Source organism: Harpia harpyja, chromosome 7, assembly GCF_026419915.1.
Source record: "Harpia harpyja isolate bHarHar1 chromosome 7, bHarHar1 primary haplotype, whole genome shotgun sequence".
Taxonomy (NCBI): Eukaryota; Metazoa; Chordata; class Aves; order Accipitriformes; family Accipitridae; genus Harpia; species Harpia harpyja.
Window position 1 is genome coordinate 4108467 of NC_068946.1, and position 18689 is coordinate 4127155.

The following is an 18689-nucleotide window of genomic DNA, read 5'->3' on the forward strand; positions in this document are numbered from 1 at the left end:
GCGCCCTACCTGCGCCCTCCTCCCCGCAGGTAAATCCCCTCCCTCAGCCCTTCCCCGCAGCGGCCTCGCTAGCGCCGCTCGCCTCCGCGCGGTGTCTCCTGGGAAATGGAGTCCCCCGTCCGGAGACGGGCCGAGGGACGGGCGGGCCCCGGCACTGCGGCTCCCGGTGTGCCTGGCGCCGGAGCGGCCATTTTGGGCGTTGCTTGGCGACGCGGACGCCCCGGGAGGGACGACGGGAGGGAGAACGAAGCCGCAGGTAGGCAGGCGGGAAGGCGAAGGCCTCTTCCCCCGTCCCTCGAGGCTTCTGCCAAGCGGGGGATATCGTGATCAAAGGATTAAATATTTCCTTCGGGAAGCGTCAGGATAGGGGACACAAGGAGGCTACGGCACGCCTGAGCTCCTCCCGAGCCTTTACACAAGTCCTTGGGTACCGCCTGGCAGCAGCCTCCTGACGAAGCACCGGGATTTCAGAGAAAGGAAGGAAACCTTGAGAAACGCAGGGCAATGCCCGTGTCCAGAAGGATGACGCCCGGCACGGAGTTGGTCGCCTAAGCGTACATACCATCACGTCTCAGCCCAATTAACAACCGCTGCCGAAATGTGGCGGAAAGGGCAGGATCTCTCGGCAAAAATTAGGGCTTGGAACGGGAGGCTGCGCTTCTGATCTGAAATCTACGCCTTCATGCAAGAAGTCACCTAGGTCTTGAAGAGAATTAAAATGTCTTCCAAGTTTGAGATGGCAGTGCGTTTTGTAACAAATTTTAAATACAAAGATTATAGGCAATGTCAAACATCATTTGGGAAAAGGTCTCAATTCTATAGTATGCTTTTTTAAATAAAAGATTTTAAAATACTTAAATTCTTTGAAAGTTGCCCTCTCCTGAACCATACATGGAAATATTTTTTCCAGTAAGGAAGAAACTACCTCGTTAAGTATAATAAAGAATAAAAATATTTGCCAAGAAAATTCACGTTCGGTTTTACCGCATATTTATATAGCTGTGCAGATGAAAACTAAATGCAGCTCTTTACAAATTTCCTCACCTGGATACCTCAGAAGAACTGCAACTTACTGTGATGGTTTTTTTTTTTTTTCCAAAGTGGGTGCAATGTTTCGAAGCAGAACCTAGAATCCCAGAGAAAGACTTAAATGCACTACTTATTCTCAAGACTGAAGAAGTCAGCAGGAAAAAGCTTTCACTGAACTTTTGACACAGCAGTCTTAGAGTTTCTCCCACAAAGTGTGGATATATGGTATAATTCAGTACACTTTGCTGAAGAGATGAAAACGGGGAAGGTGGGTGGACAGGCTTGTTTGCTTTCTGTTCTTTGTGTGTAGCACCCAATGATACACAGAATTCAGCTTCTGATAAATACACAGAGCAGCTAAAGTGCTGAAACTGCAAACAAATTGTTACCGATTTCATTTGCAGTTACACAGAACTTTCAGAGGTGCATAATTCACACTTTAGTAGAGCAGTTAAAACGATTCTCAAATACCTTTGGATTCAATGAGTTACTGGAAGCAAAAAACACACATAAAATTATACTATGACAAAGTATTTTGACTTAAAAGTACTTCATCTCAATATCGAATTCACCCTTATCTCTTCAAAGATTAAGCCTTCTGCCTTCTATTCTGTTCACTAGCTATAAAATTGACAATGACTTCATAGCCAGGAAAAACATTTCTCGCCGCCTTTTCTTAGCTGTGTATTGTGGTTTGCATTACTTCGTAAATGTGTCACTTGAAATTTGTTCTGCAGCTTCGTAAGCGGTTTGCGATCCCTCCCCACCCCAGCCTTCTATCGGCATTTCACAAAATAGGACACTTGGCTGAATGCATAGTGTGACAGTGTGATTGGAATTTTTCTTGCCTAAGAGATTCAATGCATGTAAGAGGCTGTGATTTAAATCCTATGAATGGTTTAGTAGTTGACACTCAAACTTATTACATTTCTCCATAACCATAGTTATGCTATAAAACTCGGTATCTTTCTCGGCAACATGCCTGTGCAGGACAAGATATGCTACTTTCAAGTTTATAGATGGAAGAAGGAAAGGTAGAAGTTATGAGTTTTGAATTTAGGGTCAACAAACAATTCATGAGGCAGAAAAAAGTTCTGCACATGGACAGGCATATCTAGGTGTTTTGTTGGTTTGGGTTTTTTTTTTCCCCCATAATTCAGAGGGCAGCACTACTGTGAAATAAAATTGCTGAAAAAGAATTGTAGATGCTGGCAAAACAAATGAGTACACTAAATAGCTGTCTTTCTGGCTGGTCCCATAGTTATTGCCACTGCAGCACTAAAACTAAAGTGCAGTCCTTCAAAACTAGGTTGCTGCTCACAAGCACATATTTTACCAGAACAAAAGAGTGAGTAAATCAACAGGACGTACGGTTCTAACAGCTTTTTGCAGTGACCTTTCCAATCTGAGGGTAGGGGAAAAATGGGAGATTATGGAAAGTTTCATTGGGTGAAAAAAGTGCAAGCTACTATGACAATTAACTACAACCAGATATATTATTATTAAAAATATTTTCAAAATATGTCTACTGTACCTCAATAGTGCTTTTAAAATAATTCTTACTGTACTGAATTTTTGCATTCAGCTCTGTTTATTAAGGTTTTCTCACACAACATGTCCAGACATCTCTTCAAAGTGATGTTGGCAGACACAACTTTGCAGTGGTTTAACTGTTGCATATTGTTTGGAGTGCTTGGCAAAAAAAGGTGTCAAAATTAACATTCCTTTAGTAGACAGAGAATTACAAATTGCTTCAAAATAAACAAAACAACTATTATTGCATGTTACTTAACGGAAAGATCTAATCTATCGACTCTATTGTCAAGCTGTGAGAAAGGAAAAAAACCCTCTTTTAGATTATATTATCCATTTTCTCTGTAGGGTATTTCCAGTATATCTGTGTAATATGTAGGTATTGCCAGAAGTTTGTATAGCTGGGAGGAAACCGCACTGTTTCTGCTATGTTTACTGCGTACTTCAGCATCCTGCAAGTTTAAGTCTAGCCTTGCTTTTGCAGTGGTTATATTAATTAGATTTCTGTACTCAGCTTCCTGACTTGTCTGTTTCTGCACAGTGTTCTGTCATTTCAGCTTCCTGATTTGTGGCTTTTAACAATTGGTTGAGGCCGTTACCAAGATTTCCCCTAAGACACAAAGCGAAACCACTCTCACTTTGCACGTTACATAGCAGCTCTGAAACAAAACAGAAAATACAGCGTGCAGTTATTCAGGCAATGATTTCTTCAGAGAGCTTTCTGTTCTATGCAACAGCTGCTGTTACAGAAAGATGTTCTGTAAAGTTGCTGAAGGCACACTAGCAGGTAACCGGATTCCTTTCATCCACGGCACAGACAATGACCAAGTGCCTTCTGATATTGCTGTCTGAAGGGATGCTTCGAAAGATTTGGGGAATGGGGATGAGACTAGAGGTTATTGTAGAAAGCCGGATGCCTGTGAGCATACTCTATTCCCTATTTCTTTGACCAATGAATGACATTTTTCAGTGACTACCATATCCTTAAGGAAAAAGCTTGGAATATTGACTCATGTGGAGGATAACACCATCCGTACCGATGCTGACAAGTTTTCCCAGATCTGACCTACTATCCTTCTAGTAAATTAAAGCATCAGCTCTTGTATGTACTCGCTCCTATTCGGACTGCCCCAAATCAGTCATGGTCTTTAATCTTCTGCTCTGGAATTCTGTCTATTAGGCTGCTTGCCCTGACAGTGCCTCTAAATGACATCATCTCAAATATCCAGGGTTTCTCTTCACTAAGCAAGCACTGCTGATTTCGCATTGACAGTTTCAAAGGTCTGCTTTTGATCAAAGCAGGAATAGGAAGGCTTAAGCCTTTTCTCTTTCGAATCAGCTTTAAATGATAACAGTCTATTGGTAGGTTTGCATTAATAATAAGGGAAAGCTCAAAAAAGCTCAAAAGCTTTCTGTTTTTAAGAAGAATATACAAGTTATTTGTAAAATTTGTAATAGGACTCAAACAATGCATACCAGATGGTAAACGATACTCCCTTTCACAAATACATTTGCTCATCCTGTACTTTTCCTGGAAGAGTACCTGGGTGACACACAGCTAGGCAGTCAAGCAGAAAGTTATTGCTCTTGAGCAGATATGACCTACATAACAGAAGTAAAAACATTAGTTGCCTTGTCAGGAGAATGACTGCTAGCATTGACATAATTTTATGGTCTGCTAATCCACTGGCAATGTTTCCGTTAACTGGGGAAACATCTTGATGTATTCCTGCCACATATAGCAACCCTTCAGGAGAACTATATTACCAGTGTAATTGGATAGATTGAGGCAGTTTAACAGTTGTCACTCTGAGATTACTTAACTGTTAATTGAGAAATTTGAAGAGGACTCCCTGAGTTCTCATTGTATGATTTATGAGAATTAAAGACCTCCTTGAGAAACACCTTTCAGTCAAGCCAAAGGATATTTGTTAGCCATTTGAACTAAAACGTATGTGTCTATCTACTGCCATGTATGATGCTCCTATCGAGCAGAAGCCCTTTGCTTAAAATTTTCTGCTCCCAATATACCCTTTACTTCTTTCATTTGCTAACTTTTTGGGGGGAGGGGAAGGTGAGGAGGGGACAATTCCAGACCAATTTTCATGGACAGTTTGAAACTAATATAGTAACTTGCTCTACTATTATTGTTAAATAGATTTTTTAATACTAGCAGGATCAACATGCACATCACTTGACTTACCAGCTATATTTTATTGACAAGTTTCCTTTAAACATTTTTTTCCCTTAAGGCAGTGGTCTAGAAAGGAAAATGAAATCACAACTGCTTTTTATGGTAAATCCTGAAAGTTTAAAAGTAGAAGACAAATGAAAAGCAGTCACAGACTTGATGCATACAGGAGTTGTTTCCAGAGTTCAAAAGAAAACAACAGATGGGCATAATAGCTGTCTGGGTTACAGGAGGGTATGAGATAAGCAATTCACAGGCTACGTTTAGTCTGATAATGAACAAAAGGCATTCAAAAACAACACAAAATTATTCTTATGTCCAAGGTTGCTATAATTTATAACAGAAGAATTCAAGTCCTTTCTTTTCCCCAAGCTAGAACCACCCTATATTACCTTCCTGCCTGTTAATTTCACAGTGCAAACTTAGAAGTACCTTTTCATTTAAAATATTTTGTAAGTCTGTGTTTAAGATATACCAGGTGAAATTCAAGTTTTATCCTGAGAAATACAGCTAGAAGGAACTGAAGATAAAATCACATGAGAACAAGAAGCAGTTCAAGAAAATTTGATCAAGTATTAATAAGAATATTGCATCAAAACTGAAATTCTTCCTGTTTAAAAACAAAAACCAAAACCCCAAAACATTAAGGTCATAAGCATACAATATTGTCCCTGCTGACGGTAAACCTTCTTTCTGTTCGAAATGTGGAAACTAATGCTCTATAACTATGTTTACTGTAAAAAGTATTGCCACACTCTCACTGGTAATCTACTGCTGTGCTTGTGGTTTTATTGACACCAGTGGAAAGCTGGGAGTTACTGTAAACATACTGCTTCTCAGATAGCTAAATGGCTTTGCCTGTGTAATCACACTACTCTTACTGTAGTATACAAGTAAAGAATAGAAGCTTGAAAACTTCTGTTTTGTATAGTGCTTTTCAACCTTTTCTGATTTTCTGTTTTTTTTTTTTTTTTTTCTCTAGTGGAGGTGTAGAGTCCTTTATGAAGAATTCCTGTAGAAGAGAAAATACCTTTGTTTTTCTTAGCTAAATACTGATATGTAAATCCCTTAGAAGTAATCTACACATTCTCAGATATCTGCAAACCACAGATTAGACACCATAGGCACAACAAATTTCTTCTGCAAGGGGCTGTCATTATTACGGCTTGCTTTTTTTGTGTGGTTTATTTTTTTCCCTTTTAATCTGTTGCTGTTTTGCATGTCTATGAGGACTAGGAATTCTAGAGCTATCCTACCCCTTTGGAGCACATATATATTTAAATTCGGCATTTCTAAGTCAACTACTCATTTGCATCAGATGTTTTGCCATTAGGCAACAGTTGCAAGTTGACAACAGAGTTGTGGCATGCAAATTAAAAACCTTTTAGGCTTTATCTGGAAGTTAGATATGCTGGGAATTGCTCATCACCTTTATCTTGCCTTTGTCCTATACCTGCAGCATGCTAGTAAGACCCAAGATCTGCTGTCCCGCATTTGTGACTGCTATTCCATACTTTGTCCCCCATTCTGAGCACAGCTATCATGCTGTAAATTACTGCCCAGAGTATGACCTTGGCAACAAGAACCAGGCTGGGAGGAACCTGAATGTCATTACATCATGACTTGGACCATTCATTCCTGAAACAAAATGTTATTTGTTAGCTTTGTCTAGATTTATGATAGAACCTTGGACGTCAGCATCCATTTCTAGTAATTTCATAAAAAGCTTTCTCCCATACTGTGATGCAATGACCCTATGTGCTTTTTGACCAGATAAATGCTGATATACATTTTGAAATTTTGACACCGTATAAATGACAACTGTAAAATGCAGCTTTTAAATGCATAAAAAACCCCAATAGTTGAAGGTCAAAACATGACAGGTAAGCACTTCTGTGTTTTATTTGGTAAGGAACTATAATTTCTGCTTAGAAATTTAAGACCATAAATGTTATGTAGTTTAATCAGTCTGAACACCTATGCGTAACCAAAGGACCATCACCTCCAAAGCAGCTTGTCCCATCCTAAATATTAAAGACAATGTTTGCCTGGAAAAAAGCGTTGAAAAGAATTATCCAGGTACATAAATCGTCTGTAGAACTAAGCAATTTGTATAGATGAATGTAATACTGATTGAAAATTCTATAGATTCCACCGTATTTAAACAAATCCCAACCCCGGCTACCTGCTGATTTGTAACATGAGGAGAATCTAGTTTTCCAATTAAACTATTTCTATGTGGACATGGAATTGATTCATGGCGGTTCATGATGTCTGTTAGCTAAACTTTTCTAATACTAGAAGTTGTACTCTGCAAATTGTACACGTGATATTATAGATTTGGTTTTTTTCTCTCCTTAGGTGTTTGGTCTTTGTTATAAGACAAAACAGTGTCTTCATATGCAAATATTTGTAAATCACGCAAAGGTAGGAGGTGGAAAAACATAAATATTCATCATTCTTAATGAAACATTTATTTCTGCGGGTTTAGTTGAAGGTAAATTTATCAAATATGATAATTATATGAATTACTGCTAATAAGTTTTAAATCTTGTTCAATTTCCATGGCTTTGTAAATATTATCTATACCTTTCACACAGGGAGTAGGGGAGGGAGGGAGAAAAGGGGGCTGGGGAATCATTCTTGAGGCTCTTGCTGCGAGTACAAAGATTAAATATAAGCTATATAAATATATGTGAAAATGTATTAAAGTTTTAATGCTTCCAGTAATATATAGCTTTAATTACTACCACATTGAAAAGAGATTTTCAGTGATATATTGACTTCCATTTAAGTTTTATTAAAAAGTAAATTGCATTCTGCTTTGGTAGGATTTTTCATTTGGCTTGATAAGCGCAAAAATCGATGTCAGTGAAAGTATATCTTCGCAGTCTGAAGAGATCAGTGCATTGCATAGGTGTCTCAGAATGTAATACATGCTGGCATGCATCATGTAGTAAATGAATCTAGGCAAGTATCTAGGCAAGATGAACAGCAGTGGGTCTTACTAAGTTGAGGGCAGGAGCAAGAGCATAATATTCTTGAGCAATCATGAGAATTGCTACTGCATTTTAAAAATATAGTGCCGTAATTTCTGCAGTCCCTGGGGTTTTTTGGGCTTGTTGGTTTGGGTTTTTTTTTTTCTTGGTGACCGATTAATTTACTGGAGAACTGCTTTATGGAGTAGTACTTTTTTAAAAGATTAACTGTGGTCTTAAGATGGAAGACCTGCGTTTACAATTTCACTAGCCATTTTCAATGCAAGATTACAGATGAGCCTTTGGAGCAGAGGCTGTAGACAGCTAGGGTAATTACTCTTGTTTCATGGCCGTTCCTAAAGGCCTAACTGGATTTAGAAGCCTAGACATGCAAGAAATTTTCAACAAGAAGAGTAGCTCTGCAGCTCTAAGGGCCTCTTTTTTACTAGATCGAGTTTGTTAGAGGAATGCTGCATTTATCTCTCTCTCTCTCTATGTGGTCCAGCCACCTTGTAACAGGATAAACTGGGCATCTGCTTTTATTTTACAAACTCTGTAGCTCCGTCGCAGTCTACAATGCATTCACAACACGGCAACACTTGCATTTGAATCTAAAGCATCCAGAAGTACTATTTAACACGACCAGGGCACACAGCGTACCACCAACATCACTGCTCTTCAGGGAGCTTGGGCTACGAGGCCGTTTGGGCTATGAGGCTATTATTTGGGCTACTGGAGAATACAACTATCGAACAAGGTGGACATACGTCTGTCACATGCGTACTTTTATGTCCCCAGCAGTTACTTAGAGCAGTGATTCAGTAGATAGATAGCAACTTATTTTTTTATATATATATAAAGTATACATATATATTGTTTTATATATATATCTTTACATGTGTGTGTATGTATGTGCGTGTATATGTAAAAACAGAAAAGATTACAGTCCTTTCAACATGTGAGGTATACGGTCGCATATACAGAAGCAACTCATCTTTCCTTTTGCGCCAAAGAAAGGAGTCTCGGGCATCCCAGGCACATCTGAGCAATTATTGAAGCGGCACAACTTCAAAAGCTGTGAGGAAAATCTGCTCTACTGCCCTGAAGAACTTCTTTATCTGGACCGATGGGAACTCCTGCGTTTTCTCACTGCCTTTTGCATTGTCACAATTCAATGCATTCCTCCTTTATCAGCACCTCTTTCACATCTGTGCTCTGTTCACAGAAGCCTCAATTGCTGAGTCACAGAAAAATCAGCTCCCAACTCAATACTTACAAATTTTCCAGAGTGAGCAGAAAGAGCACTAGAGCATCTTGGAGAGAGCAAGCTTGGCTTTAGGATTTCTCAAAAGGACCCGAGAGAAAAGTCAAGCAAAGCATAAATCAAGACACAGCAAAAACTCAGTTCCCTCAGTCCTTCACAGCATTCAAAAGATGGATTGTTTCTGAAAAAAATTACAGCACAGGAAGCAACAAGGAAACAGATTTGCGCAACAGGATTTCCTGCCAGGAGGCTCCTGTCGCAGCCACTGGAGCTGGTTAATTTGATGGCTCTCGCACTCACAGGAGTAAGGAGTATGAGGTTTCTGCCATTTATTAAGCTGTCCCTGGGGGCTTACATTTTCCACTCCTGAGCAAGCAGTTGATGCTTTGTAAATATCTTTCTCATATCCAGGAAATTCACAACATACTTCAAAGGGCATGCATGTAGCTGCAGAAGGAGGAAGGAGTCTGGCATCTTTTTTTATTGCTTTTATGAAAGTAAGTAATTCCCATAGTTTTTGAGAACAGCAGTACATGACACCCAGCCTCAGGTCCATATCTCTGGATCCCTCCTTTAAAGCTCACGGCAATTTTCTTTCAGCTGTTCTCACAGCTGAAAGCTTAACAGAATTTGTCTAGAAAAAGCTATTACCTGTTCCTACAAAAGCTCACTTTTGCATTCCCAGACCCTGCCACAAATTCAGCTTTTAGCTGTTGTCTTGAATAACAGGAGAAATCCATTGCTAGCTTTAAAACTTATATTTTGATTTGAATTGCTTCAGCTTATGGCAAGAGAGGCTTAGAGGAAATAACCTGTTCACTAGGTTTAGCTACCCAATACACATACCAGAGAGGAAATTCTCTTTGAAGAGTCAGTCATGACAACCTTGTGCTATCTTCCATAAGACTTTGCTGAGTGACATAGCTTTCATAAAACAGAATTCACCACCAGCTTCCATCCTGCCGTTCACAGCCTGTCAGGTAAGACATTAATGGACAGCAAAATTACAATTACAAGTCACTTCCTTCAAGTTAATCTTCCAGCACTTGATTAGCACTGTCCTGTCTTCAGTTCATGAAGGAAATTTTTTTAACCCTATGCTTACCTTATATTAAGCAGAAGAACAATGATTTCTCTCTTTTTGCCCCCTTCTCTTTTATTTAACAGCTATGAAATCTCTTACTCCATACCTCCAGTTTTCTGAGCCCAGAAGCAACATGTCATCTCCACATGCAGCAGTATTTAAATACTACTTTGTTCACGGTAAATAAAAATGAATAAGTAAAATAAACAAAAAAAAGATGTTCTGTGAGTATCTGAATGTTGATAAAAATTCTACAAGGAAAAGTAAATAACTAGACCCAGGAAAAAGCATAAATAAGAATATGGCAAATCAGTGTAAAGCAATAAAAAAGAAAGAAGGAATTCATCTGCCAGTTTATGAAAACGTGTGTTTAACCCTGCGGAGAACGAAACCGAATGCTCTCCCTAGTGTAATTTTTAGCATTTTGTCTCGAGAGCTGAGGATGGGATGAGTGATGGGGAAGGTATGTTCTAATCATGGCTCGGACAAGCTCTTCTGCACCCAAGGCCACGGCTCCACGGGGGGCTGGCAGGCACTGGCACCTTGTGGAGTTTTTGCCAGCTGCTTGTTCCCATCCTACACGGTTCACTAAAACATGAGAACCCAGATCCCTAAACCAGTCTGCTCCTCCTTTCCCACCGTGGTATTCCTTCCCCATCACCTGGGGGCACAGGAGAGATGAGGCAGTGCGTGTTTATCCAGGGTTGGAAAGCCAGCATGTAATGTGCATCCTCGCAGACACGGGACATGAGCAGAGGAACCAGCAATTTTCCAGACGCCCACTCATGGCTGTAAAATCCGTACTGTACAAGACTAGAATGTGACACTTGCGATCTCCCACTTGCTGGAGACTACCACGCTCAGAATGACATCTTTAGGGCAGTAGTGGTTTGAACTGCCTCAGCACACAGTGTAGGTTTAGAGAGCTCTCTTACAACCGGCCACATCTTGTTACAAGCAAAAAAGCAGAATGAAGCGAGTTGTGTTTTTGTTTCCTGGGAGTAGGTGCTTTGGGGAGGTGAGCATGGGATCAAAATCTCTGAATCGAAGTGCCTCATACAAAAAGGAATTTCCTAAACAAAAGATGCTTGGAGCCTGTCGGGTCTGAGCTCTCAGCTTATGCATGGAACAGCTTTTCTTTTCCTTTCTCCTTCACTGTAAATACCACAGGGACAAGCCAAGGCTTTCTGTGGGTCTTGCAGCTCACCACCTGTGAGCACCACAGTTACAAAAAGAAAAACTACCGCATTCTCTCTTTGTTGCTAATAATAAGACTAAGTAGGATGTTCCACAGTGTAAAGAAAAACCATGGAGATGACCTGTCTCTTCTGTAAATGCTTCATCTATCTTTTCTAAAGTGACTCAGTTTGTAAGTGGTGCAGCACCATCTATCCCACTGATCAGGCAACAAGATCTTATTTTTATGACATTGCAGTCTGTTTCCAGCACTATAATTCTCCCATCAACTCAGCATTGTGGTTGCACTGCATTTGAAACATGAAAGGAGTAGGCATTGTTGGGTGAGGAAGGCAGCTGTATGTCATTTGAACTATCTCAAGAACATTTAAAATAAATACGAATGATGCACAAAACAGAAAGTATATAGCGAAAAATTGTGACAATATATTTTGGTGTAGAATTCTCAATTATATGGAGAAACAGCAAAAAAGCAAGGAAGGGAAAGACAAATCTTCCTTATATTTGAAAACTGAAGCCCCAAGATTCTCACTTCCCTTCTGAGATGCCAGACCTGTCAGTATTTAACTTTCCTTCTGTAAAGAGAGTGCAATGAAGTTAATAGCAATAGTCATTGATGGACCGGTTTGCATTTGGGTATTAATTCGAAATATTAGCTTTAATCTAAATTGCAACTCAAACAGTTGCCATTGAATATTATCCCAGTCATTTCCAGGTCAGGGAAGAAAAAGAACAGCAACTGGGTCTAGAGCTTTTTAATTTTTTGCGTGTCCTTAGCTGTGTGAAGAGGTACATGACAGACTGAACAGTGCTAATAAAGCAATCATTTAGCCTGGCCAGTATGTCCACTACTGGGCCAGTGCTGGAGCCATGAACCAACCCCTTTAGCACTGGAGCCACGCTTCTGAAAACTGTTTTACAGACGGCATGGAAGACTGAGACACATTTATTATGCCACAGATCTGAAGAATTACAGAACCTATGAATTTGTAGCGCATCTGAAAAGGTGCAAAGCAGAAGACATATGCTTTATCTGTTTTCTTCTCCGTTTTTTCTCACCATTGTCACAGTTCACTGAGACCTTCCTAGGTTTTTTCCTCATCTCTGTCTCCCTGATGTCAGTTTTGATCAAAGGCCCTTTTATAACACAGAGACCTGTCCCCTCCTGACACCTGCATCACAGCCAATATTTATTTCCCTAGTGAAAGCTGTGTTAAGCCTAACTTAGGCTGTTCACAGGTCAGGAAGCACAAGATGTGGAAAAGGCAGGCACTCAGGAGACCCAGGGAAGCTTGATGCTCTTCAAAAAAAATCGTTTTGTATCATAAATATTGATCATTAGCAAGAATGGCAAGAAGGATTAGAGAAACTTAATAATTTATTCCATGCTGATCGTACAAACATTTAAGATTGCACTTAGGAAAAGCAAATTGGTACACAATTAGTTTAGCTGTTAATATCATATCCATTGCTAAAACACTCACTGTCTGCATTAGGTACATTAAAAATACATCAAAGTCCCTCCAGAGGAGCTCTTCTCTCACGTCACTTTCTGATCAGCGAGAACTGTTTACTTGAGGACTAACTAAATCCAGGTGTTGACCTGCCAGGGAGCTGTTGCCTGGATAATTCTATACCTGGGAGAAGGTCCAGACAAAGGGATGGGAAGCATGCAACACAAACTAATTGTGGGAAGGCTGGAGGCCACTCCTTCCCTGGCATAAGTTCAATCAGCATATCTGTTCTGATATTTCCCTTTCACAAAAGGTCCACAGCTAAGCAAGAGAGCTGAATGACCTTCACCGATGCATTTCACAGAGATGGAGTAGTGGTAGGAGGCATCTCTAAGGCACGGGTTCATGTAGTACCTTGAGGCATCTTAAATCCATATGACATCCTTGAAAACTGAATTCAGAATCAGGTCTCTGGGGGTTTGCTACCTCAGATCCGTGATCTAGAACCTAATCTTTCATCCTGCTAACTATGGAGAATATGCAGCAATTACATTTCAACTTTAAAAGATTTCCTTCTTCTGCTGGAGCGTAGTTTTTTTACTCAGAATGAGTGGCATGGCATGATGCTGAATTTGAGAGCCAAAGGTCTGTTCCCGGAAGCTGCTGAGCATCCTCATTTTCCACTGAACTCACTGGAAGCAGTCGTTGTTTAGCATAGGATTAGGCTTGAAGGAAGCGAGTGTAAAAAAAACCCCACAAACATTTGCATTTCTATGTAAACTAGAGTTAGTGTCGTATTAACAGATGGAAAATGGTTTGCGCTGTGAATACAAATATTGTAATGTTCCTCTGTTTTTTATCACATGCGTAAGGGGTTCTGGCTTTCCATTATTTGCAGAGGGCCAAATCCCACAACCCTCTTCCAAGTTCCTGCTTCCACTATGCTGGGACAGACAGCCTGTGTCTGGACAGAGTTCCTGTCCAGTAATTACACTGCAATATTGTTATTTTGCTAGAACTGAAAGGCACCAGTGCTCCGTGCCGTGCAAAGTGCTGAGCAAAGGATACAGGGCATATAATTTAGAGCATGCGGTGTATAAAGACCATGGCAGGATGATGTAACCAGAATAAGAGCAGCATTTACCTGTGCAACTGAAGGCAAGAGAGCTGCCCCAGGAGACACCAAGGCTGCTCAAGTGCCAGTCTGCTTATTCCTCCGAACCCTGGATCCTCAGCGATTATGAGCAAACCGGGGAACTCCAGAGCGGCCCAGTGTAAAACCCACTCATATCTGCTGAGAATCTGGTGAGTTATCCCCTAGTTTTGTTCTCTCTAGTCACACGCTTACAAACCACCAGCTTTTGTGACTCTACCAGTCCCTGGAGTGAACACCAAGTGACTTGGAGCCTGCGGCGAGAGCTGCAAAGGGCTCTAGTGTCCTACTTTGCTAAAATAGCATAATAAATATGTATATGGAAAACAGGAGAAATATATTAAAAGGACATCACTCGTGATTGCTCTTTCCCTTTGAATCATTAACTGAAATGATGTCTCTTGCTGGAACACTGAACATGAGAGTGTCTCTCCAGCTCAGATCCATACGTCAGAAAGTGTTTGGGGACAGAACTAGACCCAGGGATGAAGTTGGAGATTAAACTTTTATGAAGGCACAAAGAACATCCTTATGCTCTTTTTGTATCACCATATAAGGGTAATGGTGATAAATTATCTGATGCACTAGAAGGACGTTTTACCTTCGTGCCAACACTAACTGCTTTTCACTTTGCCGTATCTTACTGGAACTCAGTTTACAGCTCTGCATCTACTAATTTATTTACAAATTCATATGAGGATATGTTTTGCATTCTTGTCCCACCACATTCTTTAGGACGGAAGTATAAATTGCTCTCTTCAGCATGGACAACTCACTAAGATATTTTCTTACTGTACTTCCAGCCAGTCCCACATCTGGGATAGTACCCTATACTCCCTCAAGCAGTTAAATGATTAACTGTGTATGTTAGTAACACAAATGAATATCCAAGAACTAAACCTATTATGCACCGGCCGTAACTGAAGTGTCACACTTGAAAAAGCATTCAGTCACTGTCTGGAGAAGATCAACTCTATCAATACTTCAGAAACTCAAGGAATGCAAAGCAAATATAGATACCATATATAAAATAGGGATATAAAATGATCAGAGTTTAAAAAGGACAACTACAATGGCATGTCCTAAGACTATTCATCACATCCATCGTTTCTATGCCGGGTAGGTAGAGGGCAAAGAAGGAACAATGTCTCTTTGGGGCTTTAGAAAAGAAAAAAAAAAAAAAAAAGAAAAAGATAAGAAGCCTTTGCCCACTACAAAGTTTTAGGACTATGATATGGCTCAGGGATAATTAAGCTTCTGGGATGGGAAAGAGAAGGAGACAGTAGGTGGAGTCCTGTGCTTGCTCAGTGCAGGAAAACAGAGTGCCACTGACACCGAGGTGTGCTGGTGTCCTTCCTGCAGCTGGAAGTTACAGAGGTTACCATGTCCACCAGTCTGCTTGCTTTGCTGAGCTTTATGGAAAAGTGTCTTTACCGATTTCTCAGGTCATACATAGGGACTGTGGGATTACATCTGTGGGGATAAGAGAACTGGGGGACTGCTGGTTCATCCTCGGGGGTGGGGAGAACACGGCAGAGAAATAGAGAGCTTAGGGTCATGCTTGTCCTTAGAAATTGCTGAGAAGGTGTGTCAATCATCTGATCCTTCTCAAGTTGGTGGACTCCTGCAGGGTGAAGAAAGCAAAAGGCACCGACTCAGAATGTACTATCCGTAACCTGAAAAGATCAGTGTTGGCAGAGAGCCCTCGGGGTGTGAGCACTTTGCGCAGACGCCACAGAGAACCCTGTCCCTCATCCCCACCGACATCAGATCCTTTTTGTAGTGATCTGATGGGGAGCCACACGCTGGGATTCAGGTCTGGTGCGCCAGAAAACGTCCCTGGTCAGATGCATTAGCATCCCAACACCCCCTCCTGCCTGGATGTGCTCTGATGAGTGCAAACAACCCCCGCTGTGGGGTGAGGCATCTATTCTGCTGGCTAGACGCTGTACAGATGCGAGTCGAGCTGAGCACAGTTCACGAGTGGAAAAGGAGAATTTAGCCAGCAGAGGGCATGTGGCTCGTTGCCTAAGGAAAAGTCACTGGAGAGGAGAAGCAAGATGTCCCCGCAGCCATCCCCTCCTCAGCTCTGACATCACAGGCCGTTTCCCAAGTTCATCATGTCACCACACCGGGATGGGAAGTGAGTAACCCTGCCGGAACACGACCTCTGTGGGACACTCATGAGAGCAATTAACAATGTGTTGGTGAGAGCTTGTTAAGATTGCCCTTCACCTTGCTTCTATTGCCATCTCCTCAAGTCCTGCTGATCGTCTCCCTCAGCAGCAGCATGCTATGAACGCAGCTGCCTCTGGATAACTTCTTCTAGGGCTGGCAAAAACAACAACAGCTACCTTACCGGTCCACGGGAAGAGCATCCCGTTTGTGTTTCGGGAGAGTAATTACTTTGGTTCCCGTGCACTTTACAGGCACCATGTCTCAACTCCAGCTGCAGGCGAGTCACTTGCAGCTTCAAAAGGAGCTGGTGCTGCAGTTCATGGGAATATCTAACGACCCTTCAACTAGGCACACGGCTTTTACTGGCCGCATTGTGGGTATCAGCTTAAGTGAAGGAACTGCCACACTCACTGAATACTTCCAAGGACCTTAATTCTGGTGTGACTTACTCTTCCTTTAAGCCACTGTTTATGATTGTTGGTATCAAACTTTCCTTGCAAGCCACTATAGAAGCAGCATAGACATTTGGAAAGCCAACAGTCTCCTAGGCATGGTATCATGGATCACCAATGATTTATAGACCACAGTTTAGCCATCGGTCCCAGTCACTTACTCCTTCAGAAATAATGAGCTAGAAAAAAAGACCTGACCTTATGTCCAGGGAATGGATGCTATTCTTGCTATTTGAAAATCTAGCCGCGAGCGGCTGAATCATACAGCCTCCAGCCACTGAAGAGTAATAGTCACATGTGTTATAGAGTATCAGGAAAATTGCTATGTTGCATCTGTACCTTGTAATGATTATCTAATCATGGTGCTTTCCTGGTGACTACAGGAAATGAAGAACAGTGCAAAGTTAGGTGGCAGATGGATCCAGCGTTTGAATGAGATTAAACTACAGAGGTGCATGGTTCTAGGACTTGGGCTTGGCCTAGTCAGTAAAGACAGGCATCACTTAAGAGGACGGGAGTCACCTGAGGGGCACAATCTGTGGCTCTGTCTGACAGGAGCAGTTTTTCTCTGAATCTGTATCAAGTTACCTTAGCGGACATTTATCGGTAATGCACAGCTCTGATGGTGTTTTCCACTCCACCACCTGCTCAACGTTTTAGCCCCCTGCTCTGGCAAGTCACTCTGCCATGCTAAGGGGCACAACCTGTCCAGGCATTGCTGCTTGCACAGAGGTCAGCAGCATTTCTCAACAATGTCTGGGTTTCCCATGCGCCAGGAAACTTCCCCAGCTGTAAAATGAGATAACATCCTCAATAAACATATGAAGGCTCAGTTCACTACGTCTGTGAAGTGTCTTGAGATTGTCTGATAGAAACAGTTAGAGAAGGATAAAATATAATTACATTAAAAGTATCCCACAGTGAGCTCCCCGTCTAGTCTACCTGATGACTCACCAAGGCTCTTTCCTGACAGTACATAATACACACTCTGGAATTTAAATAGCCCTGTCTAGCCGTAGGTGCAAACTACTGCAACAATGATAAGACTTCATGGGGAACACCTGGTCAGGCAGCTAGCTGCACGTGAAGACAAATAAAAGAGCTCCGTGAGTTACCGTGGGAAACATCACTTAATGGTGCTGTTTACCACCTTGGAGCATTAATTGCACAGAGCATCAGGCCCTCTGACTCTGAGGAACACTGCAGGATCAAAAAGTGATGCTAGCTTGAGGCCAAAGAATTGTTTGCCAGGAAAACTCTGGCAGTACTGAGTCTCGCCGCTTCTGCATCGGATTAACAGATGATAACAGCATAAGGTGGAGAGCTGAGCTGGACCTGCGCCAAAAGTCACAGAAGCTGGGGGGGTGTCTGCGTGTAAGCTAATAGAAAACATAGTCTAAGTAGTATCCTCCTGCTGTAAGCGCTTAATGCTGCAGAGACTTCTATTCCATGTTTCACAAGAGTGTTTGACTTAGGCTTGTTTTTACCCAGTTAAAACCAGCACATCTGTCCTAAGCCATACCCTTATTTTTTCCCTTGAAAGCAAGGTGCAGCTCCGTGAACCTAGCAGGCATGTCTTTCGGAGGCAGGAATAACACCACATACATTGGAGTTTTGTCCTGCAAAGGCTGAGTCCAAAGCAGTTTGCCTCTTGACGCTTTTGTGCTTCTGCAGCAACTGCTTGCTTGGGTTTCTCCCAGCATGAAAGGCCTTCTAAAACCCTACCAGGCTTTATATATCACCTTAGGATGCAGCCCAACAAATCAGAGCTGTAAACAATACCCAAAACACAAACAAAAAGGTAGCACCCCCAGATGTGCCAATGGGTACATAATAATGAGAAAGTAGTTAGGCTTGGATGAAGGGAGAAAGAGATCAGGGGAAGCTTGTTGCTCATTGCTTGGTGTGTTGTTAGTTTTTTTTTTTTTCCCCAGCCATCTTTATTTGGTGGCTTTAGTTTATCTACTGAGATGAACTACAGAGAGAATGAAAAGAGTTATATACTTGGGCAGTAGTGGAGGTAAAGACAAGCCAAGGAAACAGCCTAAAGCTGTAATCAGCAGTCTGTTTTTATTACTCTGCAGTATACTTTGCTGCTTTTCACACTAAGGAACCTGGCTTGCAAGTTTTTAACTGGTCATTTCCTCAACCGGTTGGTAGTTGCTGTTAGAAATAC

At 41.5% G+C, this 18689-nt stretch overlaps 1 long non-coding RNA gene across 1 annotated transcript; it reads left to right on the forward strand.

Annotated features, from left to right (window-relative positions):
- The first annotated feature begins 184 nt into the window (after nt 1-184).
- On the forward strand, nt 185-7395 carry LOC128144224 (uncharacterized). The gene is made up of 3 exons (XR_008236008.1): nt 185-256; nt 1102-1297; nt 7115-7395. It is a non-coding gene; the product is annotated as an uncharacterized LOC128144224 (long non-coding RNA).
- Nucleotides 7396-18689: the final 11294 nt, after the last annotated feature.